Genomic DNA, 25345 nt, shown 5'->3' with positions numbered 1-25345 from the left:
AACAAAGTGGACTGTGAGAGTGATTTTTTCAATAATGGATGTTGTGAACGTTAACAGTTAAGAAGTTTACCGCAGTACCTCGCTTGATATCAAAGATGTCTTATCGTGTTTTAACTTTTCAGTATGGTGACAGAAATCTTCAAAATATATCCAACTTTAGATTCAAGGTTCGATTCGAGCTCCGACTTTAGGCTACGTGATACTCGAAATTGACATGGATACGGCATTTATCTTGGCTGATAGAAGATAATGTTCTGCGTAGATATTTGGACTTCGTAGAATATGTATAATCATAACGTGGTCAATATGCTTTCATTCTCTTTAATCAGGAGAAAGCGTAGCAGCTTGGTGGATTTTAATATGTTGTAACCTGATAGATATAGATGAGCTGTATAATCATAGATGTACAGCTTCCGTTCCCACTGTGGCTTTACACTCGTTTAGTAAAATTTTGATGTCATATCTTCAGGTTGCCTTTCCGATGTTTCGCTCTTTTGTTATGAACGTGGCTCTTTTGAAGTTGCTGATTTGTTGCCTTTCATATATAGACCCCTTTTGTTCGTTTTGTCGTAAGCATATGAAGAGGACGTGTTCAACACCGTACTCATCCGTATTGTCATAAAAGAAGTTCCGATCTTCAACCTTTTATCATCCTGTACAGGTCAGGGATCGTAACCGTTATGCTTTTTAAAATTAAAGTTAACTTTTAATTATTATTTTTGATTTTTATTACATAAGTTAAATTTTAACTGTTACTTTTGACTTTTATAAAAAAATAAACTTTAAACTTTCATTATTGACTTAGTCTTAACTTTTATAATAAAAGTCAGTTTTAAAAGTAATCTTTTGACTTTTGTAATAAAAGTAGTTTCAGATTTATATCCCTTAGCTCGCAGGAATTACTTTCCTATATTCAAATATCAAATAGAGCAGTTTTTTCTATCTTACATTTTTATTTGAAAATAACTAATAAAAACGTTCCATGGTACACGTAATTTTTTTGTAGTAACCAAATCTAAAAAGCATTCCTGTACTGCAACAGCTTTTGGCTCTGGCCTCATTTTTCATACCTGAAGCTTGCAATCCGCCCTTCATATTTTTTGTAAAACGAGGGGAGTATTCCGGGAAAAAATTCAATGGTTTCTCATAATTCCGTACAATAAACGGAGGCTACCACTACAATTTCTTCATCTGAGAATGTTTTTCCACAGTTTGAAGCCGGACAGTACCTAGATAGAGATATATCCATTAGCAGCATTCTACTGCTTTCTTTTGGGCCTCCGATATTGACAATCAGCCTGTTCATCAACAATACCTGCTTAGATGACTTCGCAGTCGAGTATTAAGTCTGAGTCACGCATACTAGTTGGTAGACAATCTTACGTATCATTTACTGTTAATCTTTGCGATAGAGCGTGCGATAGAGCGTGCTCTAGAACTATTTATCCCGTCATCCTTTATAAATTCTTTCGTTTTGAGACAAACCGGTTTCGGCGTTGCGCCATCTCTAGTGTCTTATTTCGATAATCGTAATCATCAATTGGCGCTTTACCGCCTAAGCGATTTTGGCCGTTTAGTAACTAATGCCGATTGTGAGCACCAAGGAAGGTGAAGTCTTCCTCTAGTCAGTGGAGGTCTCCCCTTCCTTTGCTTCTAAACTGCGGTGTTCACTGAAATACTTTCTTCGTCCATTCACATAGCATGACCTGCCAGCGAACCCTTTTGATTTTTTAATTCGCTGCTTTATCACGTCCGCCGCCGTGATGTGTTGGTAGCGTGCTCCGCCCGGGCCAAACAACACCAGCTTTTAGAAACATTCAATTAGAAACAAGTTTTTCCAAGCGAGGTTGCCCCTCGGCAGTGATTGGCAAGCACTCTGAGTGTATTTCTGTCATGAAGAGCGACTTCTAGAGCGTCATTTTTTTACGCCAAGAGAGGACCTTACTTTTCAATTGCCTACTTCGTCCAAAGTAGCACTTGTCGGCTCCTTTTGATTTCTAAGCTGACATTGTTTTTCTAAGCTGATATTGTTTGTCTCGAATTTATATCCATCAACAATGAGGTGGCTGCCAAGGCGCCACTATGCCGATTCTTTCTTGGATTACAGTAGGTACTTACGCCTGAATAGCAGCCTAAATTCTTTGACTCCAGTTTTTCGCGTAATACATCCTGATTGAACTTTCTGTATAATTCTTTGGTTTTTCTGGCTGCAATGAATGTGGAAAAGTAATTGGCAAATCCGAGATATGAACCAACGTGTATTTCAAGTATGAAAATATCATCGTATCTTTTGTTCCATAGGTGAAGATGTAGCACTAATCCCTGTGCTACTCCGGATGTGACTTCCATATACTGTGTACTCATAGTATATGAAGATGGGATCTCTGAGAAGGCTTCTAATGGCGCACTGTAGATAGAATGATACTTAGAACAGTTACTCTAATGCAGCAAGCACGCTTGCCCACATCGCGATGTTGAAAGACGTCCCATATTTAAGATTGCAAAGAGAACAACTTGCTGGATTCTAGTTGCCTATCAAAAGGTTTTTCGACTGTGTTGAGCATGCCTAACGGTCAGTGTGCAGTTACCAAATTAGAGCCTCCTCTGCCCTTTCCCAATTAACACTGGCTGCTTGTTTTTCCATGTTGCAAGAACGTTTGCATTTTATTTAATGACTCCTGCAATGATGCCAACTGACCATGTGACAAATGGCCGAGGTTCTTAAAACGTGCTGCTCGGAACTTCACTATCTTACTTATATCATAAAGAGGGGAGAGTGCGGCTATTACGCTATCTATTACGGCCGGTGTCGACATCCTGTTCCAAATCTTTTTTGATATTATTTTGTAACTCAGGCCCGAAGACTCTCTGAAGACATATTATCGAACGAATGTCATGATTTAAGTACAACGTTTGCTATTTTGGCACAGGAGAAAATGGAAAGGCTGGAATAATTTTTCATGAATGTGCAAATGCTTGTCTTAAACCATCTGTGAGATTTTGCAATAACTTTATAATACATATTTTTAATTATATTTGTATCCATATGCCATTGGTCAATTGAGTACCTGCCTTGCCATTGACCGATGGCAATACACTCTAATCAATTGCATTTACGGTCGAGGCACTTGAGGTTGCATTGTATTGAATACAATTCCACTTTCATTATGAGGCAGGCAAACATAACCCGATAAGCCAATGTATTCATAGGCAAATATATGCATATGCACATATGTATGTATTTATATATGAACACGAATGCATATACATATATATACATATCATTAAATATTAGAAACCTGAACCAAAAAAAATCATGACATAATATCACACTAGCTTTAAGTCGAATGCTTCGGCTTAGCACGAAAATAAGAAACGTATGGTCAAAAAGGTTTTCACAGCCTTCTATTCGTGTAAGATGATCGTCAGCAGAAACTGGGGTCTAAAGTCCAAACTCGTGGTGTAGGTATATACGGCCCTCGTCAGACCCATACTAACATATGGAGCCTTAGCACGGTAAGCGGCTACGAACAAATAGTACAATATTAAATCTATGAATAGAGCAGCCCTCGGAGGGGTAACAGGTGCATGAAGGTCGTCTCCAACTGTGGCACTTAATGTACTCCTAAATCTGCTACCTCTGGACCTTCACATACGTGAATATGTAACTTGCTCGGCAGCAAGACTTCGTGAGTCTAACTGCCCTGTCATCTGATTATCTGCTCCTCACTAGATTTTGACAGACGTCATAAGGTTAACCTTCCCTCAAGAGATGGGTGGAGGGGCGACAAGGTGCTAAGCATGGACGCAATTTCAGACTACATCGACGGTTCCAAAATGGAGTGTGGTGTTAAGAAAAAAATCAAACAGCAGATTCGAGGAGTTAGCAGTCTCCAACTGGTACTCTTGGGACATCTGCAAGATAACAAGGCAAACATGGTCTAATTATGACAGGAAGAGAACAGAATAGGTCAAGGAAAGGCATTTTTATGATCGTTGTCATAGTCACGGGCCACTGGTCGCTTTGCCCGCATGCTGAGAGAATTGGGATCCCTTTTAACATCATTTGCATGAGCTGCGACGAAGAGGGCAACAATGAAACAGCTGTGCACAACCTGTGTGAATGCCCAGTTCTAGCACACACTAGGATCCTAACTATGGGCAGTTATATACTGCCAAAACGAACGCCCGTGCCTCGTCTGCTAAATAAGCAAGATTCGTCACGGAAAGGGGAGGTTGACAATTGAGATTAACAGTTGGCGAAGGTAAAAATTTCGCTGGAAATCCTTTGAACTGGTTGCGCTACACAACGCTCCAGATCTCTTTGGCTCGAATAACGGGCGTCGGTTCGGGGCGAACGTCTACAAAGGCTGAACGTGGCCAGAAAAGCTTAATTACCTTTTCTGATTAATTGCGTCCTGACCGTATACTAATTAAAATCATAAGAAAACATTATTGCCAGATTATGTATGACGCCGTAAAACTACTTAAAGTGAATCTAAAATCATACCTATTTTGGTTCACATGAGAAAAAATGATTCGATGCGTCACGTTGCATTATACATAATTTACCCATAAAGTACGCTGTTGTTACAGGGTGCATATAAACACTAATTTTAAGAATTCTCGGTTAATCTCTAATAAAGGCTCGTCTTACTGAACTGTCAAATAAAGAGGCTCATATAATCTATACATCAAAATGTTCTCTATTCCCAACAATAATACCTTCACAATTTAATCTAATAGCGTACTTCACTTACAACGATTTGATATTAAACTGATTGATCATTGCTTAGATTGCGCTGCTTATATATTTTCCAGTTGGGTTGCCATTATTTTCTCCCAGGGTGTAGACTTTTCGCGAACAGCATTCCCGAATAGTGGTTTATTTACTTTTTCTTCTGCGTCTCATATTCTCTGTGGTTATATGCATGTGCAGCTATTGTTATTTTGTCTGCTTACATTGTTGTTGTTGTTGTACAGCATTTACTTATATATGAAATCTCTGTTCATTATGAACTTTTACATAAACTAAGATGTATTCTTATATACCTAATTCATTTTTGAAGTTTTAAAAATGTTTGATGCATCTCTTGTATGTCCTGCATAGTCTCTTACGTTAACTTGTCTCACATAACTGTTATTGTGAACACACCACCGTGGTGTGATGCTAGCGTACTCCGCCTATCACACCGATGAGACTGAGATCAATTACTGGGAAAAGCAACATCAAAAGTTTAGAAATACTTACTTACTTAATTGGCGCTTAACCGTCTAAACGGTTAGTTTAGAAATACGTTTTTTCAATTAGAAGCGGGCCCTTCCTTCCTAAAAAATCAGAACTGAAGGATTACGCGCTTTTTGGGCATGAAGCCCATTGATGTCACTAATTTTATTTTGCTTCTTACATTAAGTCTACCCTGCAGAGAATGGCCTTAGTCTCTAACGAGCTCAGCCTTCGATTATTTAATTCAAACATACAGACCTACAACTTCAGCGCTGTTTGCTACCAACTTACCAACTATGTATCCGATTAGCAAGAGTTAGGAGTAAGTAATCAAACCTGAAATACGAGACTGTCGCTTTGCATGACGGTCTCCCATATTCGCTACGAGTTATCTGTACACTCATTGAGCAACTGGAATCTAGCCTAGGTACGCGCTAACTGCATTTCGTATCAGCACGGAATTTAAGTTACTAATTCCAGCCCTCGTACCAGGCAGTAAGCCTAGTTTGAACCCTAATATCATAAGTATTTGTATAAGGCACTGAAAGTTCTGCGCCACATATTTCAAGTAACGTATATTATAATTGGTTGCCTAATACTCTTGACCAAAACTGTACTTGTACCATATTACACATTTGTTAATCCAATGAACTAACCACATTATTGGTGCAATTGAATTACCGCATAATTGCAATAGAGTTCATTGAAATATATTCCATGAATTTGGCCATGACAAACAAACAAAGCGCATAATACAAAATAATAATTGAATTGCTAGCAAGTTGCAGTGAATTGTATTTACAGAAATTTACTTTCACATTGAAACAAGAGCGAACGAATAAGCTAATTGTAGGCCAAGTCACAAGCAATTAGAACAATTTTCTGGAATGTGATGGAATTGTTTTAAAAGTTAAATAGCGTATCAATCGAACAAATATCTAATGAAAAGCCAAAAGTTAACTCACACTTGACCTTGAACAGGCACTTACTTACTGGTTTGTGTGTTTGTGATTCATACACAAAATTTCAACTGCCAGCTTCTCGTCTATCCAGATGGCCAGTTACCATCCACCCAGTAAGTTTGTTTGTCATGTTTGTTTAATTTTCGATATTGGTCAACCAAAAGACCAAGTCTGTAACGAATGCAGATTATAGTCTAAAATTGTTGCCTTGCTTTGTTTGACCGAAACTTTGAATAACACAACCGCAATTGATATTGATGGCTACAAAGGCTTTAGCGAATATACATATGTATATGTATGTACATTGGGGTGGGTCGATTTGTGTGGGCGAAAGTTAACCGATAGCGCGCCATCGATTTTTGGATAGGATTTGGGCTCTGGAAAAAAAGGTCCACTACGCATATCTACCCAAAAAAATAATTTTCGAGCCTGCGAAATCTCATTTTTTTGATTTTTTTCGACTTTGATTTTTAAGGTTTTTTCATGACCTACTAAAAAAATGTTCATATGTGTACCCTGTCCAACCCAAAATTTCCGCTAAAAACGTTGTCGATAACAGTTTTTTGAAAAAAAAACGACAACGTTTTTAGCGAACATTTTTAGGTCGGACAGGGTATACATGAAAATTTTACAATCAAATGAAATTTTTTTTTCCAAATTCTATCGAAAAAGATATCGGTTAATAAATCGACCCATTCTAATGCACACGTTTCAATATGTTGTTGGTAGAGGTTACTTGCTGGGAAAGTACCGAACGTTTCTTGCAAACAATCGACTAATAAGGTTTTAGTCTGAAAAATCTTCGAAGGATTGAAACGAGAAAGTGGCGTAAAAGTAAAATTTAAATTAAAGACGAGGAAAAAGTTACAGTAGAATGAATAGTAAAATTAAAAGTGAAAGCAAAAGTCAAAGTAAAAGTGAAATAAATAAAAGTAAATTAAAAGTCAAAGTAAATTTAAAAGTAAAAGTAAAATATTAATTAAAGTAAAAATAAAAGTAAAAGTAACAGTAAAATTAAAATTAAAAGTAAAATAAAAAGTTACAGTGGAAGCAATAGTAAAAGTAAATTTAAAAGGAAAAGTCAAAGTAAAAGAAAAGGTATAAAACAAAAAGTAAAAGAAATAGTAAAAGTAAAAGTAAAATTAGGGTAAGAGTAAAATTAATAGTAGAAGTGAAAGCTAAACTAAAGCAAATGGAAAAGTAAGAGTAAAAGTAAACATAAATGTGAAAGTAAAAGTATAAGTAAAAGTAAACGCAAAAGTAAAATCAAAAGTAGAAGTAACGGTAAAAGTAAAATTAATGTAAAAGTGAAAGTAAAAGTAAAAGCAAAAGCAAAAGGAAAAGTAAAAGTAAAAGTTAAAGTAAGTGTAGAAGTAAAAGTAAGGGTAAATGAAAAAGTTAAAGTGAAAGTAGAAGTAAGTAAGAGTAAAAACAAAAGTAAAAGTAACAAGTAAGGAAGGTTAAGTTCGGGTGTAACCGAACATTACATACTCAGTAGAGAGCTATGGTGACAACATAAGGGAAAATAACCATGTAGGAAAATGAACCGAGGGAAACCCTGGAATGTGTTTGTATGACATGTGTATCAAATGAAAGGCATTAAAGAGTATTTTATGAGGGAGTGGGTCATAGTTCTATAGGTGGACGCCATTTAGGGATATAGCCATAAAGGTGGATCAGGGTTGACTCTAGAATGCGTTTGTACGATATGGGTATCAAATGAAAAGTGTTATGAGTATTTTAAAAGGGAGTAATCCTTAGTTCCATGTTGTTGTTGTTGTAGCGATTAGGTTACTCCCCGAAGGCTTTGGGGAGTGTTATCGATGTGACGGTCCTTTGTCGGATACAGATCCGATACGCTCCGGTAACAGCACCATTAAGGTGCTGGCCCGACCATCTCGGGAACGATTTATATGGCCACATTAAACCTTCAGGCCATCCCTCCCTCCCCACCCCAAGTTCCCTGAGGAGCTTGGGGTCGCCAGAGCCTCGTCTGTTAGTGAAACGGGATTCGCCGCTCGAAGGTGAGGTTGACAATTGGGTTGGAGAAGCTATATATTGCGCTACACAACCCCTTGAATCCCTCCTTAGTTCCATAGGTGGACGCCGTTTCGAGATATCTCCATAAAGGTGGACCAGGGGTGATCCTAGAATTTGTTTGTACAATATGGGTATCAGAAAAAAAAGGTGCTAATGAGTATTTTAAAAGGGAGTGATCCTTAGTTCCATAGGTGAACGTCGTTTCGAGATATCGCCATAAAGGTGGACCAGGAGTGACCCTAGAATTTGTTTGTACGATATGAGTATCAAACTAAAGGTATTAATGAGGGTTTTAAAAGGGAGTGGTGGTAGTTGTATAGGTGGTAGCTTTTTCGAGATATCGCCATAAAGGTGGACCAGGGGTGACCTTAGAATGCGTTTGTACCATATGGGTATCAAACGAAAGGTGTTAAAAAGTATTTTAAAAGGGAGTGGGCCTTAGTTCTATAGGTGGACGCCGTTTCGAAATATCGCCATAAAGGTGGACCAGGGGTGACTCTAGAATGTGTTTGTACGATATTGGTATCAAATTAAAAGTATTAATGAGAGTTTTAAAAGGGAGTGGTGGTAGTTGTATATGTGAAGGCGTTTTCCAGATATCGACCAAAATGTGGATCAGGGTGACCTAGAACATCATCTGTTGGATACCGCTAATTTATTTATATATGTAATACCTGCAAAGATTTCAAGGGTTTTTATTTCGCCCTGCAGAACTTTTTCATTTTCTTCTACTTAATATGGTAGGTGTCACAACCATTTTACAAAGTTTTTCCAAAGTTATATTTCGCGTCAATAAACAAATCCAATTACCATGTTTCATCCCTTTTTTCTTATTTGGTATAGAATCTGGCATTTTTTTTTCATTTTTCGTAATTTTCAATATCGAAAAAGTGGCCGTGGTCATAGTCGGATTTCGTTCATTTTTTATACCAAGATAAAGTGCGTTCAGATAAGTACGTGAACTAAGTTCAGTAAAGATATGTCGATTTTTGCTGTAGTTATCATGGTAACGGCCATGCGGAAGGACAGACGGACGACCGTGTATAAAAACTGGGCGTGGCTTCAACCGATTTCGCCCATTTTCACAGAAAACAGTTAACGTCATAAAATCTATGCCCCTACCAAATTTCAAAAGGATTGGTAAATTTTTGTTCGACTTATGGCATTAAAAGTATCGTAGACAAATTAAATGAAAAATGGTGGAGCCACGCCCATTTTGAAATTTTCTTTTATTCTTGTATTTTGTTGCACCATATCATTACTGGAGTTGAATGTTGACATAATTTAATTATATACTGTAAAGATATTAAATTTTTTGTAAAAATTTTACTTAAACAAATTTTTTTTTTAAAGTGGGCGTGGTCCTTCTCCGATTTTGCTAATTTTTATTAAGCGTATATATAGTAATAGGAGTAACGTTCCTGCCAAATTTCATCATGATATCTTCAACGACTGCCAAATTACAGCTTGCAAAAGTTTTAAATTACCTTCTTTTAAAAGTGGGCGGTGCCACGCCCATTGTCCAAAATTTTACTAATTTTCAATTCTGCGTCATAAGTTCAACTCACCTACCAAATTTCATCGCTTTATATGTCTTTGGTAATGAATTATTACACTTTTTCGGTTTTTCGAAATTTTCGATATCGAAAAAGTGGGCGTGGTTATTGTCCGATATCGTTCATTTTAAATAGCGATCTGAAATGAGTGCTCAGGAACCTACATACCAGATTTCATTAAGATACCTCAAAATTCACTCAAGTTATCGTGTTAACGGACGGACGGACATGGCTCAATCAAATTTTTTTTTCGATCCTGATGATTTTGATATATGGAAGTCTATATCTATCTCGATTCCTTTATGCAATCAAAGTTAATATACTATGTGAGCTCTGCTCAACTGAGTATAAAAATGGAAGTAAAAGTAAAAGTTAAAGTAAATGTAGAAGTAAAATGTAAATGATAAAGTTAAAGTGAAAGTGGAAGTAAAAGTAAAAGTGAGTGAACAAGTATACGCAAAAATAAAAGTAGAAGTAACAGTAGAAGTAAAGTAAGACTAAAAATAAAAGTAAAAGGGGAAGTAAAAGTAAATGTAAAATTAAAAGTTAAAGTAAATGTAGATGTAATAGTAAAAGTAAAAATAAATGAAAAAGTTAAAGTAAAAGTAAAAGGAAAAAAAAAAATAAAAGTAAAGTTTTCTACGAAGCCTTACCATTTGATCCGTTTACTACACTTATGGCGTTTTCTTTTCGGAAAATAATGTTGCCCTGTTGGATGTTCTCAGCTGTGTTGTGACTTTTGGTATTCCTTTGCAAAATATTTTTCACTAAATAAGAAAAGATATATAATCACCTGTAAAAATATAAAAGTAAAAATAAAGTAGAAGTTGAAGTAGAAATGAAAGTAAAAGTAAGTGTAAATGTAAAAGTAAAGTTAAAGTAAAAGCAAAACTTTTCTACTTTGCCTTCAAAGAGAGTAATTTTAAATCGCGTTAGCTGACCTTGTTCAAAGGTTTGAATTTAAGATTGCCACATGAGGTTAATATTTTTGCGAGAAAAGATAACGCCAATAGATTCCTTGGTACCGCTGTGGCTAAGGTCACCGCCTACCACATCGATGATCTTGGGTTCAAAAATGAGAAAACATTTTTTCTAAGCAGCGTCGCCCCTCAGCAGTGATTTGGCAAACCGTCCAAGTAAATTTCTGTCATGAAAAATTTCTAAGTGATAACTTATCTGCCTTTCTGTTTGGAGTCTGTGTAAAACTTCTTGGTCCCACCCCGCCAATTTTTAGAAAAAATTAAAAACAGCAAATTGGAGGAGATGCTAGGCCTAAAATCTCATTGGAGGTTATCGGCCCTTGCATTGGGTTCCGATGATCTGTGAAGGTTTATCGATTTTGTTTAAACAAACTTTCTTTTTAATGGATTTTATATATTGACAACAAATGTCTCCAGTTCCATTGCACCTAAGGTTAGTACTTGCCAGAATAGTTCGATTTCGTTGCAAAAGTAAATCTTCGATTTCAGTGGGGTACACCGGCTTCTAAGGAAGGCTAAGTGGGATAAGTGTTCAAACGGTTATGCTTTCTTCTGTCAAGGATAGACAGCGATACAAACAAGTCCTGTTTATGTTTGTTTGGCCTTCGCTTAAGATTCCAAGTCTTAAAGTGGGGCTTGATGTTACTTCGGTTGTCTTGCCTTACATCCCAAGACATATCGAATAGACGTGCTGCAAGAGCGTTATTCTTTAAACTTTAAGCTACTTTTAATATATTTCGAAGCACTGTGTATTGTTTTGCTCCCACAGGAGTCGCACAAGTATTGACAACGTTGCTACATATGTATATCAAGCAAAACACCATGTTTTCATTTGGGACCAAAATTCATCGAAAATAAGGACCAAATCTCAAAATAGACCAATTTTTTTTCTCCTTATAAAAATAATGGAACTAGGCGTAACTTTCATTTACAAAATAAAGGACTATCACGACATACAATAAATATAAGACCCATTTTACATTATTCAATGGATAACATTTTTAAGACTTTCATCGACCAACCGTTGAGGACCTTTTTTTGCTTCGTTGATTGAAGTAATCTCCAATTTGCAGACCAGTTTAGTTTTTTTCTAACAAGGTGCAACTGAAACAATTTTGGGCTATAAATGGAATAAAACAGAAATATTTTCTCTTTCTTTTTCTAAGAGCTTTCTTTTTTCTAAATTGTTTGCAGTATGGGTGCTCCCTCTCAGACCTGAGGTTATAGTTCAATGTTCTTAAAACTTTCCACATTGTAGCAACGGATTTTTGATTCAATATTTTTCATATAGTCACTATGCATATATCACATAAAATGGGCTTGAAATGATTCTTATTTAGATGGTGTAAAAACAGTAGACAAACTAATGCTAAGTATTAGTATAGCTCAACATTACCATAGTCGTGAAATTCTTTGAACTCATTGATTTGCTTTAGGATATGTGGGAAAAATTTATGTATCGATCACCAACGATATGTAGGACCTTCAAAATTTTTTACAAACAGATCCTAATAAAAAAATACACAATATTTCAGTATCTTCGGTTTGCTTAAGGGCACAGTGTGAACATAAACTCTGTGAGTTGGAATTGCACTTAATGTAAAATTTTTATTAATTACTTAATTAATTTTTTCGCCGGCCATTGTATTGGTTCCATTATCAGGGGATACACGCGCATTTGAAATTAATTTTAAATTTAATGTTGTATCACTTTTATTTAGCTCTACTAGCGACAAAACCCTCTGACGGAAACTGCTTGTTAATCGATTGAAATATCTAATCATCATAACAAGACCTTTCGTTCTGATAAATCCGTTGTTTTATCTACTATTAACGAAAATTGGTTTTTGGTAAAATCGGCATCACTCTTTTATATGTTTGTTTGGCTAAATTATTCGCTGCTGAAGTTGCCTCTTTTCTGCTGCAATATAAAGATTGAACAATTTTTGAATCTGTGCAACACATACATATTGTAACGAATTTACTTGCAAATCCTTTTATTTGCAACCCTCTGCTAAGTTCGTATCGCTAAACTGTTGAATAAATAACTCCAATATTGAATAATTGAAAAATGGCCTTTATAACAGTACTTCACAATAACACTTATACTTTGCAACGAATAGCAAGCTTAATAACCAAACTGATTGATAGCTCAAATGAAAGTCTAATATTCAAAATAATTCTGCTATAGCTCGCTAGCGCTTAATTGAAATCTCAAATCAAACTGAATTACTTTTTACTCGCTTGTGCCGCTTTTATAGTTTACGCTGCATACATCTAGGCTCTTCTATTTCCAGAACTTACCAACTATTTCGAGTGTTTACAGTTCTCATATAGTTTCTACTTGTTCTACTTTTCAGCGTCTCTCAGATGTATGTGAGTTTGTAGTTTACAGTCTCTCGCACACACATAGGCGTACAAGTAAATGCATCTGTGTGTGACATCTCTCGGCTGCCTTATATATGTGTATACATGATTTGATTATTGACGTAAACACCGCTTAGCATGGCCTTAGCATCGCCTTAGTGATGGTATAGCTTAGAGATGCTAATATCCGTGACACTGCCCTCCACCTAAGTCTGATCGTCCCGATCAGACAAATCTCTCGATCTAAACGCTGCTAATCTCTCCAAATGAACCACCCTTCTATTTCGTGGTTACCCAATTATTTGTATGCGGTAGATGGCATCACTGATCCTTTTTACAACTTTGTATGGGCCTTCCCAACTGCACCAAAATTTGGAAGGAACGCCTTTCCGCCGGCGAGGGTTGTACAACAGTACCAAATCTCCCTCCAGGAAACCCTCCGAATTATTCTTGCTGTCTAACCTGTATTTCATCTTACTACTCATTATCCTGGATCGTTCCCCCGCACTCTGTTGCTTGGCCAATGAAGAACTACTTCGCAGAGCTTGATCTTGACGGATTGACTTTGCATCACCAGTATCGTCTTGACGTTTCACAACAGTAGTACGCGCTGGCTTGAAAGCACCCTTGCATTCTTTCTGGAAAATTCTTTCAGTCGTTTTAGTGCGTCCATTAGGGTTTGTCAATGCCAGTGTTTTTCTCGCAGGTACTTTTGATTTCGCTTTATTTGGCCCATTCGATCCATCAACCTTTGCTCGATCTACTTTCCTTGACTTTCGTGGTCTCTGTCGAATCTCCTCCACCCGCACTCGCTTACTGCTGAACCCTTTTTCCAAACTGAAGTTAAGTGGCACATCCTGGTTCTTATAGCGCATAATTTTTCTCCGCATATCGATCCTGGTCAACCAAGAAGTCCACTCCCAATATGACTTCATCAACGATCTCCGCCACAACGAATTTGTGTAAAACCATGACCTTCCCAATTAGGACTTCACATATCACTTCTCCCTGGACTTGGTTATACTCGCCTGTGACCGTACGCAATCTTGCTACAGGTAACGGTTTTACTCTCCTGTTGACCAAGTCAGATCGGATCAAGGAATGAGATGCGCCCGTATCTATAGTCAGTGCATGTTCTTTGCCATTCACATTCCCTCTTACGGTAAGACTGCTCGATTTTCTACCAATTTGCAACACAGATATCACAGGGCATTCAATAGCTGGATCTAGCTCTCGATCTCTACCTCTTACTCGCTCTTGCTCATCTCCTCCGGCTTTGCGTTTACGGCCACCCACATTGTTGGAACTATTAGGACCAAGATCGCAATGACGTGCAATCCGACCGGACTTCCCGCATTTAAAGCACTTGATAACTTTTTCACTCCGCTTTTGCGATCCTTTCAGCGCCTCCAATATTGCGTCTACCCACTCTGGCCTTTCTACTACCACACGGCGTGCTTTGAAAACTGGCGTACACAGAAGCGACGCTGTTTCCTGAATCAGAGCTTGTGACATCGTTTCTGCGAATATTGGCTTTGGGTTTGCGTATGTAGCCCGCTTCGTTTCCACATCTCGTGTGCCATTTATGAAGCTCTGAATTTTTACCCTTTCAGTGTATTCCACGGGTGCATCCGCATTCGCTAAATGTGCTAGCCTTTCAATATCCGACGCAAACTCTTGCAATGTTTCACCAGGCGTCTGGAAGCGGTTCAGCAACTCCATTTGGTATATCTGTCTCCTATGCTCAGTTCCGTATCGTCTCTCTAGAGCGCCCATCAATGCTTCATAACAGTTCCGTTCGCCCTCGGGAATCGTCTGTAGGATTTCCGCTGCTGGCCCCTTCAATGCCACGAACAGTGCAGCAACTTTATCTTCCGCATTCCAGTTGTTCACTGCTGCGGTCTTCTCAAACTTTAGCTTAAAGACCTGGAAAGGAACAGAACCGTCAAAGGATGGTGTTTTTACCTTTGGATTACTCGCTGAAACTGCTGGACGATTTAGTTGTAACTGCTCGATACGTCCTGTCAAAGCATCCACCTCGGCCTCGATTTTATCCTGTCGACCACTGAAGCCTTCATGAAACTGGGTTAGTTTTTCTTCCATATGCGCTTCCAGTTTAGATGATATACGGACTTCCTGCTCTTCTAGTTGTGTGGAGATCTGAGATGATATATGTGCTGAAATTTGTGAAATACGCGTTTCTTGTGCTTCAATTTTCGATGTTATTTCTGACGACATTTCTGCAATACGTGTCTTCTGTTCTTCCATTTGGATGTTATACGGTTCTCCTGGGATTCTAGTTGAGATGCCATATTTATCTTTTGTTCTTCCAGTTGAGATGCCAGTTGAGATGTTATATCTGTCCTTTGCGATTCCAGTTGAGAAGCCACTGTCGATGTTTGAGCAGATATTGCAGCCAAAATCATGTTCAAGTCTGTGTTCGCCATTGTCTGCGGTGTTTCTTCCATTTTTGTTATTTCCTCGCCATCAAGATGAAAGTCATACTCTTCCACATCAATTCCTTCTCCTTCCATTGCCTCTCGTAGCCGTGCCTGAAGTTCAAGTTTAACTCCGCTTGTATTCAATCCACGGCTCTCCAACTCCTTCTTTAGTTGCTGGATCTTCAATTCACTGAACTTTGCCATGTCCTTGCTGTCCTCTGGAATTTATTCAACAATTCCTCTTCTGACACCAATTGTAACGAATTTACTTGCAAATTCTTTTATTTGCAACCCTCTGCTAAGTTCGTATCGCTAAACTGTTGAATAAATAACTCCAATATTGAATAATTGAAAAATAGCCTTTGTTACAGTACTTCACAATAACACTTATACTTTGTAACGAATAGCAAGCTTAATAACCAAACTGATTGATAGCTCAAATGAAAGTCTACTATTCAAAATAATTCTGCTATAGCTCGCTAGATAGCGCTTAATCGAAATCTCAAATCAAACTGAATTACCTTTTACTCGCTTGTGCCGCTTTTATAGTTTACGCTGCATACATCTAGGCTCTTCTATTTCCAGAACTTACCAACTTTTTCGAGTGTTTATAGTTCTCATGTAGTTTCTACTTGTTCTACTTTTCAGCGTCTCTCAGATGTATGTGAGTTTGTAGTTTACAGTCTCTCGCACACAAATAGGCGTATAAGTAAATGCATCTGTGTGTGACATCTCTCGGCGTGTATACATGATTTGATTATTGACGTAAACACCGCTTAAGGCTCCATTACTGATACTTAGCATAGACTTGACTTGACTTGAGAACTGTTACTTACAGTTCTGTTAATGAACATTGCATGTTAATGATTACTCAAAACTTAGCAACACATAACTTGACTTAGAAGTCTGTTGAATTTTGATTTTCTATGTAAGTTCTAAGTGACGTTTATATTTTGAGATGCCATTTGTTTGTTTCCATTTCATTTTGACATTTTGTCATACAAATTGACATTTATATAATCGTGGCAAAGTTGCCAAGTTTACGCCAAGTCAAGTCAAGTGTATGCTAAGTATCAGTAATGGAGCCTTTAGCATGGCCTTAGCATCGCCTTAGTGATGGTATAGCTTAGTGATGCTAATATCCGTGACAATATGTATCTAACAATGGTAGGAAGAAATCAATTTAAGTAATGGGAAGACTGACTATATGCGGGTTGATGGAAATCGATTGCAATTAAGAAACTGCTTAATAAAAAGGACCAAAATTAACAAAAAGGGACCGGCGGACCAAATGGGGTTAGAAGGGACCATTTTTGGTCCAAAATGGCAAACGTGATATCAAGCCACAGTGGTGCTACCGTATGTACTCGGATGTGCTTATTTGTGCTTATGTGAAAATCCCATGTATGTAAATACTGTTTACATTTATGTATGACTCTGTGTTGATTTGTTGTCGCTTTTGTATTGCAACAATGTGTTAAACAATGTGAAAAGGATTAAATGGATTTGAACTTTAACTACAAGTAAGCTTTCAATTCATGTTTATTTAAATGCGAATTGTGATGTCAATAACATACATGCAAACATACTTACACACATATATATAATATAAGATACAATTTAGTTTTTTGTGCACATGCATTAGCATGACTTTATAAATTAAATGAAACACAATTTTATCAAATGCAGGCATTTCTGGTGAACACAACCACAAATACTTGCAAAACGTGTAAATAAATAACAGGGGTAGGAAGTGGAGATTTTGTACGCTGTAAATTAAATTACCTTAATTTATGTAAACAGATAGACATATGTAAGCATGTAGCGCCCGACTTTGTAAATAATGTATACAGTAAAAGCGATGATCTTCGAAAAATAACTTAGAGCAAACAGTGAATTAAAACAATAACTGACTAGCCGTTAAATATCTTTGAGATGGCAAACTACACTGCTCTGCTCATAGACGTAGAAGTGAGAGAGTCTCCTATGCTTCTAAAATAAGAAACAGCAGAATATTTTTGAAACCACTTAAAAAGGAATAAATGAACGTGAATGTGTGTGCTCGGTAAAGGACCTGGTAGAAAACTGGGAATATGGTATTTAGTCGTTTGTCAGGTGTGAATGAGCTCCAAAACTCCAGCCGTTTCGGAAGAAGAAAACAGACTTCCCAAGGCACTTTCAAAGGCCCAACTCTAACCTTTTTAAGGCAAAACTTAAAGTTACTTGCTGGTGTTGTTTCAGAAGTGCTTCGCCCCATCCAATAGGTGCGATCAATCACAAATTGTCATCAATGTTCTCTAACGGGAGTTCGAGGAAACTTGCTGTTCCTACAGGTGTGGACCATTATTAGAGGCGATGGTTCCACCATACAATTGAAGAGATGGTTGGTGTCATGTGGGGACACATTGCAAACAGGACATACATTTACGAACGCTTGATTCTGGATAGGTAAGAGTTTGACCTGTTACAGTACCCAGTCGAAGTTGAGCTAGATTGATGCGCGTTTTCCTAGTGAGGGTGCGTTCCTATTCTGTTAGTTCTGGGTATTTTTCTTTAAACAGCGGATTCGCCGGGCAATTCCTGGCAAAGAGGTCCGACATCTGTTAGCGGATATCACTGAAGACCTGATTTTTTGCTTCATACGGCTGTGTTATGAGGTGCCGTATTTCCTCATAATACGTACGGAGATGACCACTTAAGCCTCTGGGCGGTGTAGCCTCATTAATCAGATGTCTGTTGGGGTACCCAGGTTTCTGAGTATTCAACAGAAGCCGTTTGTTTAGCATATCACATCTTTCCCTAATGGAGAGTATTCTCGCGCCATTGTGTAGGTGGTGCTCTGGTCCGCTTCCCAAGGCAGCCCGTTCTATGTACCGAAGCGACCGGGATTTTTTTCGATCAAGGGCTGTCATCTCATTGTTACCCCACTTAATTTGTTGCGTCCCTCCCACTTAAAGGTGCTAGTACCGGAGGGTGCCGCATAAATTCCGAAAAAGGACTGCCCCAAACCGGTTAGCCCTCGAGGGATTGATTTTGGGGTTAAAATAATTGAATAACAGCATTGCAAAAAACCTCGCGCCGTAAATTCCTTAAACTACAATCATCCTTAAGCTGCTTCTTCCCTTTAGTTAAAGGATCGTACTGATAATCATATGAGTGTCGGCTTCATGTTGGCACTACAATGTCACTAACAACAAGTAAGGAAGGCTAAGTTCGGGTGTAACCGAACATTACATACTCAGTTGAGAGCTGGGGAGACAAAGTAAGGGAAAATCACCATGTTGTAAAAAGAACGTAGGGTAATCCTGGAATGTGTTTGTATCAAATGGAAGGTACTAAAGAGTATTTTAAGAGGAAGTGGGCCATAGTTCTATAGATGGACGCCATTTAGGGATATCGCCATAAAGGTGACCAGGCCTGACTCTAGAATTTGTTTGTACTATATGGGTATGAAATGAAAGGTGTTAATGAGTATTTTAAGAGGGCTTTGGCCTTAGTTCTATATGTGGACGCCTTTTCGTGGTATCGCCATAAACGTGGACCAGGGGTGACTCTAGAATGCGTTTGTACAATATGGGTATCAAATGAAAGGTGTTAATGAGTATTTTAAAAGGGCTTGGGCCTTAGTTCTATAGGTGGACGCCTTTTCGAGATATCGCCATAAAGGTGGACCAGGGGTGACTCTAGAATTTGTTTGTACGATATGGGTATCAAATGAAAGGTGTTAATGAGTATTTTAAAAGGGCGTGGGCCTTAGTTCTATAGGTGGATGCCTTTTCGAGATATCGCCATAAAGGTGGACCAGGGGTGACTCTAGAATTTGTTTGTACGATATGGGTATCAAATGAAAGGTGTTAATGAGTATTTTAAAAGAAGTGGGCCTTAGTTCTATATGTGGACGCCTTTTCGAGATATCGCCATAAACGTGGACCAGGGGTGACTCTAGAATGTGTTTGTACGATATGGGTATCAAATTGAAGGTATTAATGAGGGTTTTAAAAGGGAGTGGCCCTTAGTTGTATACATATGTGAAGGCGTTTTCGAGATATCTACCAAAATGTGGACCAGGATGATCCAGAACATCATCTGTCGGGTACCGCTAATTTATTTATATATATAATACCACGAACAGTATTCCTTCCAAGATTCCAAGGGCTTTTGATTTCGCCCTGCAAAACGTTTTCATTTTCTTCTACTTAATATGGTAGGTGTCACACCCATTTTACCAAGTTTTTTTCTAAAGTTATATTTTGCGTCAATAGATCAATACAATTACCATATTTCATCCCTTTTTTCGTATTTGGTATATATTTATGGCATTTTTTTCATTTTTCGTAATTTTCGATATCGAAAAAGTGGGCGTGATCATAGTCGGATTTCGGCCATTTTTTACACCAATACAAAGTGAGTTCAGATAAGTACGTGAACTGAGTTTAGTAAAGATATATCGATTTTTGCTCAAGTTATCGTGTTAACGGCCGAGCGGAAGGACAGACAGTCGACTGTGTATAAAAACTGGGCGTGGCTTCCACCGATTTCGCCCTTTTTCACAGAAAACAATTATCGTCCTAAAGTCTAAGCCTCTACCAAATTTCGCAAGGATTGGTAAATTATTGTTCGAATTATGGCGTTAAAAGTATCCTAGACAAATTAAATGAAAAAGGGCGGAGCCACGCCCATTTTGAAATTTTCTTTTATTTTTGTATTTTGTTGCAACATGTCATTACTGGAGTTGAATGTTGACATAATTTACTTATATACTGTGAAGATATTAACTTTTCTTTTAAAATTTGAATTTTAAAAAAGTTTTTTTAAAAAGTGCGCGTGGTCATTCTCCGATTTTGCTAATTTTTATTAAGCAGACATACAGTAATAAGAGTAACGTTCCTGCCAAATTTCATCATGATATCTTCAACGACTGCCAAATTACAGCTTGCAAAACTTCTAAATTACCTTCTTTTAAAAGTGGGCGTTCCACGCCCATTGTCCAAAATTTTACTAGTTTTCTATTCTGCGTCATAAATTCAACTCACCTACCAAGTTTCATCGCTTAATCCGTATTTGGTAATGAATTATCGCACTTTTTCAATTTTTCGAAATTTTCGATATCGAAAAAGTGGGCGTGGTTATTGTCCGATATCGTTCATTTTAAATAGCGATCTGAGATGAGTGCCCAGGAACCTACATACCAAATTTATTTATTTATTTATTTACTCATCTTGAAATTGTTACATTTCTTACAGACTAATGACATATATAAAGACTTAACCACTAATTTAGTATTTGGTTAAGTAACAATTTAAAAGTATTTTCAGAGTAGGAAAAGTCCAAAATTGACGAATTTGAGAGCAAGTTAAACTCTTTAAGAGCTCTGGAAAGAGGAGCATTTGCAGCACAATTAGTGCTTGCCAATCCCACAAAAAAATACGCATTATTTCTTAGGCATATATGTGGAATAGCAAGGAAAATGCGTTCTAACAGGTACGGGCAATCAACAGCCCCACGGATTAAATTAAAAACAAATATTAAAGAGAGAAAAGTTCTCCTGCAGTTCAAAGTCTTAAGATTGATAAGCAAACATCTGGATGCATAGGAAGGAAAAGGAGGATCAAAATGAAGGGGACATAGAGCGTACTTAATAAATACTTTTTGAATTTTTTCCAGACGATAAATATGACAAGCATAAAACGGCCGCCAAATAAATACGGCATATTCCAATTTCGAACGTACGAAAGTAGTATATAGTGATTTTAAAGTATATGTGTCAGTGAAATCAGAACTGAATCGTTGAACAAAAGCCAACATCGAGTAAGCCTTAGCTATTGTAAAGTTTAAATGACTATGAAAAGAAAACTTAGAATCAAAGACCACCCCAAGATCAGTGACCTCGGACACAGTGCTTAGTTGCGCGCCCCCAATGTGGTAGGAAGTAGGAATGAGTAAACGGGATTTATAATAAGGGACATGATATCATTTTTTAATATTTAACGCAAGTTTATTATTTTTGCACCAAGTAACTACATTATCTAGGTCCTTCTGAAGTTTAATTGAATCGGTGGGGCAAGTAATCTTGTTGAAAATCTTCATATCATCTGCGTATAGCAGGAATTGCGAAGATTCAAAACAGCTGGCAATATCATTAATGAAAATCACAAAAAGAATAGGGCCCAGTATGCTTCCTTGAGGAACGCCTGAAGAAGCTATGAAGGGATATGAGGTCATACCATCAACTACCATGGTACAACTACGGTTGGAGAGATATGATTTAATCCATTTCAAAAAAGCAGAATGAAAACCAAAACAATGTAATTTCGATAGTAGAATACTATGATTAGCTTTATCGAAGGCTTTTGAAAAGTCGGTATACACGGTAGCTACTTGGGCTCGATTAGTAAAAGCGTCGATGCAGTATTCCGAAAACACTGCCAAGTTAGACGTGGTTGATCTTCCCGACATGAAACCATGCTGACCTACAGAGATTAGACGACTTATTGAGAAAATAATTTTTTCTTTTACAATACATTCGAAAATTTTTGAGACAGTAGATAATTTAGAGATCGGTCTGTAATTAACAATGTTGTTTTTATTGCCAGTTTTGAAAATGGGAGTGATAAACGTAATTTTTCATGCATCAATGAACTCCCCTTGCGCGAGGGATTTATTAAAAAGCAGCCATAGAGGGTAGGCGATAGTAGAACTGTTTTTGAAAAGGAGAGACGACAATCCATCAACATCAGTCTGTGATGAAAATTTTACTTGTTGAATCCCCCTTTCAACATCGTCTAAAGTGAGCTCGAGACCACCAAAATTTAACATAGAATCAGTAGGAGGATGCCAGTTATTACTCACGGCCGAGTCTGGGTCAAAATTTGAACTAAAAAAATCAGCGAAAAGATTCGCGGCATCAGATGAAGAGTATGCTTGCTTATCAGTGAAGAACACAACGGAGGGAATACTTGAACAGGATTTTATAGACTTAAAATAACGCCAGAAAGCCTTGGGATTCAATTTTATATCTGCTTCAAAGTTACGGACATATTTCTTCTTCAAATCCTTGCTCAATGACTTAAACTCTTTTAAGTACTGCAAATACTGTTCTTTATGAGAAGGCAAGTTTGATTTTTTAAATTTTTTATAAAACTTGTTCCTTTAGTTCTTAAGTTTTTTCAACTCCTTAGTAAACCAAGGAATTTTATAAGCCCTTTTTTTGGCTCTCGGGATGTGGTCACTACAGATAGTGCTTAAATTATTCTTAAATATATCAAAACAACCTGAGACTTCAACCCCAGTAAATAGCATATCCCAGTCAATAGAATCAATTGCCGTATCGACAACATCGACATCGTAATTTTTAAAGCAAAATTTTGAAAAAAAGTCCTCACAATAAGTATTAAATTCATAAAATTCCAAATGAGAACAAGCGGTACATGATGCAAACCAGGAGTAGACAAAGGGTCGAGGCACTCCTGGATAGACAAATTTATATCGCTTAAAAAGATAAGGTCCAAAATTCTATGAAAAGTATTATAAAAACTGTTGACTTGACTAAGGTCACATTTTGAAAAATTATCAATCAAGTATGTTTCAGCAAAAGTATTAATAGATTTTGGGTAGAGCCCAAGGCCACCCTTTATATTAGACCATTCTAATTTGCTAAGGTTGAAATCTCCGATTACGCAAACGTTTTCGTGATCAGATGCTAAGGCTACAATATTATCTACATGATATTTGTAAAGGAAATCCCCACTAGTTGGCGGTATATAAGAAGCACAAATTAATAGTTTGGAAGATCCATGTACTGTAATGCATAGCTGATCTAAGAGAGTATCGTCGGGTAGTGGCATCAATGTTGAACGATATTTTCGCTGAACAGCAATTAAGACGCCCCCTCCTCTTGAGAGACCAGTTTCAGAAAAGTCACGATCTTTACGAAAAACGCAGTATAATTTCTCATCAAAAAACTCACTATCCAGGAAATTGTCATTTAACCACGACTCTACAAGAACAAAGATGTCGTAATCCATGTGGGAACTCATAGTATGAAGATCGTAAGACTTGGTCCTGAGGCCTGATACATTTTGATAATAAATTTTAAGGTCCTTAGGAGGAGTAATATGCGTCACATCACTAACTACGGCACTTGACGAGGTGTCCCCTCCTTGCGAAAAGACCGGAACGGTCGAATTTGGACATTTGTAGGCCAGATACTAGCATTAACTATCTTATTATAGTAGCAAGTTTAAAGTTAACTTTAATTAGTTCTTTTAAGCTGGTATCTTTTTTGACAAGTGCATAACACACGACAAATTTCTTGTCAATTTCAGCGTGCTTTGAAATATACGTTACAATTTCTGCACTGGTCACATTTGGAGAGAATGATGATAGGTGCAGCCATGCCAATCTGGGGGCAACAAGTAATTCCTGATTTTCACTAGATCCAATCACAAGTGGCTTACTTAAGGTTATTTGTGAACTATGCACAGATTTCCTATTGGGTACTTTTGAAACAGAAGATGTAGCCGAATTCACTACGTTAGCATTCTCCACCGTATTCAGTTGAGCAGATGGATCAGGAGAGACAGGCATAACTGAGGCAGCAGCAGAGGTAGTCGGCTTCGACGTCAGTTTCACTTGTGACGAAGCAGGGGCCAAAAGCGAATGCGCATTACTAAGAGAGCCGGCCACAGTAGCAAATGTTTGCATATTATTGTTTAGAGCAGCGACGCCGACAGCGGTATTAACAGCAGAATCGATTGCACTGCCAGCTACAGACGGCGAAGGCAAACTTTGCGTATTTGTACCAACAGAAATGTCACTATCCACGTTAATATGCTTTGGTCGATCAACATTGTTTGGTTTTTTTGCACCAACACTGGATTTTGATGTTTTCAAATTAGCACCAACATCAGCAGAATCACCATCAACAGCAGCAGTAGCTGGCTGAGGTGAAAAATTAGCATTTCCCGTTGAGACACTAGCAGAATTTTCACTTCCTTTAACCATAGAGCGAGTAACAATAGTTTTTTTGTTGTTATTTGCATTTACATTAGACAAACATCTCTCGCCCACACTCACAGACAATGATTTAAAAAAATCACATAAATTATTTAAGTTCGATAAAGTTTCTGCAATTGACTCTTTACTTAATGAAACCCCAAACACTGGGCAGCACAATTAGAGCAAATTGGCATTATTTTGAAATTTATAAATAACAAAGTTTAATAAAAATTTGCCTCTAAAAGGAGAGCAAAAAACACACATGCGTTCGCTACAAACTCAACACGAGATACCTCAAAATTTACTCAAGTTATCGTGTTAACGGACAGACGGACGGACGGACATGGCTCAATCGAATTTTTTTTCGATACTGATGATTTTGATATATGGAAGTATATATCTATCTCGATTCCTTTATACCTTACAACCAACCGTTATCCAATCAAAGTTAATATACTCTGTGAGTTCTGCTCAACTGAGTATAAAAAAGCCTTATTCACGAAGAGGACGAAACCGTTGCAGCGTATAGAAGAAAAGTTCTAAATTTGTTAGGCTTGATAAAAGTGCGAAATGGTCTGCATATGATTAACTGCGCAGCAAAGAGCTGTAATTGAGCACGGGATTGCAAACTGTGCAACTTCGTGTGCAAGTATCACGACGTTGTATCAAAGAGGTTCGCATTTTCACTTAAAAGAGAGTGAATGTGGGCTTTATGCTTCAACCCAATCATCGGCTACTTTTTGATTTCTAATCAACTAGTATCGGCGGGTGACAA

At 37.6% G+C, this 25345-nt stretch overlaps 1 pseudogene; it reads right to left on the bottom strand.

Moving 5' to 3' along the window:
* The window catches only part of LOC137235668 (uncharacterized), an 86465-nt pseudogene extending 62868 nt beyond the window's left edge, over positions 1–23597 (bottom strand).
* Between the last annotated feature and the right edge of the window lie 1748 nt (positions 23598–25345).

This window comes from Eurosta solidaginis, unplaced genomic scaffold (assembly GCF_040869045.1).
Source record: "Eurosta solidaginis isolate ZX-2024a unplaced genomic scaffold, ASM4086904v1 ctg00001046.1, whole genome shotgun sequence".
In the NCBI taxonomy this organism is placed as follows: Eukaryota; Metazoa; Arthropoda; class Insecta; order Diptera; family Tephritidae; genus Eurosta; species Eurosta solidaginis.
This window is presented reverse-complemented; position numbering and strand designations above follow the sequence as displayed.